Here is a 1935-nt window from a genome sequence, read left to right as displayed (position 1 = left end):
ATACAAAACATTATAACACAGAATTTGCTGGTCTCTGCTAAAACAAACAACACAAGTAAAAAGTAAGATGGGGTGTACTTAAAGGAACCCATTGGATTTCAACCCCTTTTGTGGTGGAATGATGACAATATAAGGCTACAATACTACGTATCCATGGTTAGTAGAATGGTAACGGACCACGCCCATGTTCAATTCTATGAGGCGCCAAGTGTACATTTATTATTTGACACAATTATTTATATATAATTTATTATTTATCATATAATTGAATAGATCACCCATTATTTATATATAATGCATTTACATCTAAAAGATTACATGTACATAAATGTGTTAACGTTTTCATTATTTATATATAATTAGTTTACTGATTTCATTATATATAAATAATGAAAGGGTAACCAAACATTACTATAATAAGGTTAATGGTTTCATATAAATAAGGAAAGGGTAACACATCATTATATATAAATAATAAAAAGTAACTACAATTATTTATATATAATAAGTTCGCTGATTCCATTATATATATAATTAATGAAAAGGTAACAAATCGTTATACCGGTATATAATATTTTGTATCATTTTGTATTTTCTGTTTTATTTATGTCCTCGATTAATTTATTATTATATGTCTAACTTTTATACTAATTTTTTTTGCATCGGGAAGACGAATTTTACTTTTATTTTATGTACCAGTGACAATAAAAGAATCTTGAATCTTGTATCTTGTATATAATGAAAAGTAACTTACAATTATTTATATATAATAAGTTTACTTATTATATATATATAAATTTATATATAATAAGTTTACTTATTTCATTATAGGCCTATATAAATAACGAATTGACTTCAAACTCATTATATATAAATAACTGCTTTTACATTTCATTATATATAAAGACCATCACCAATCGAAAATGGCACAGCAAGGGATACAGCAGATTATTGAATGTGCTGTACTGCAAATTTCAAATGAATGGACCTTTCCGCTAAGCTCCGCCCCTTGGATCTTGTTGCTAAGGTCCCACAAGACGGCAGTGTTAAAACATACGCGAACACGTGCGTTTGTGGGACAACACGTGTGTTTGTAAGACGCGCGCGTATTTCTATCGCTGTTCTGATTAGTCAGTTGTTAAGTTTGATTGACACTCCGGAAAGGTCTATTAAGAGAACCCCAACGTGAACGCCGCGGCCCTCATGAATCTCGATTTGAGTCTGTTGCGTCCGGGGCAATGTCCGGGGCAATGTCCGGATCAGCTGCTGGTGATAGGCAAAGTCAACTCGGCCACAGTCAACTCGGCCAAACGTCAACCCGGCCACAAGTCAACTCGGCCACAAATTAATTAATACAAGTTTTCTTATGCTATATTTTCATCCTTTATTATTATTTTACCATATTATTGTCTATAATATTTTTATGGTTTTTATTATTAAAAATTATAATGGTGAAAATGTTTTAAAAAAATTATTAAATCAAGTGCGCAAGTAAAAAGTCATAAAAAAAAAACACGTCAGGTAGGGCAAACATAGTTTGCATTATGGTATTGAATTAATTTGTTACTGTATAATTTGATAGGTCCTATCTGAATTTTTTAAATACTATGCAATAAAGTTACATTTTAACTACCGAACGTTTTACATATTTGTAAAACGTTCAGCCCAAACATTGGTGGGGCTGAGGTGGTTGTGACTCACAACTTTGAAGTACGGTAGGCCTATGTAAAGTAAATACATCAAAGACAGTGTTTTTAAGTTTTTATTTCTGGTACATCACACATACTATTAAATCTCTGTGGTTACCGAAACTTGCTGATAAAAGATCATGAGAATTTGCGCTTCATTTTGACTGTATAATGGACCTTTCCGCTAAGCTCCGCCCCTTGGATATTGTTGCTAAGGTCCCACAAGACGGCAGTGTTAAAACATACG

Source organism: Anneissia japonica, unplaced genomic scaffold (assembly GCF_011630105.1).
Source record: "Anneissia japonica isolate Jap-2015-1 unplaced genomic scaffold, ASM1163010v1 scaffold1417_len1240632_cov203, whole genome shotgun sequence".
NCBI classification, from domain to species: domain Eukaryota; kingdom Metazoa; phylum Echinodermata; class Crinoidea; order Comatulida; family Comatulidae; genus Anneissia; species Anneissia japonica.
The sequence above is the reverse complement of the archived record's forward strand: the minus strand, read 5'-3'. Positions refer to the sequence as shown.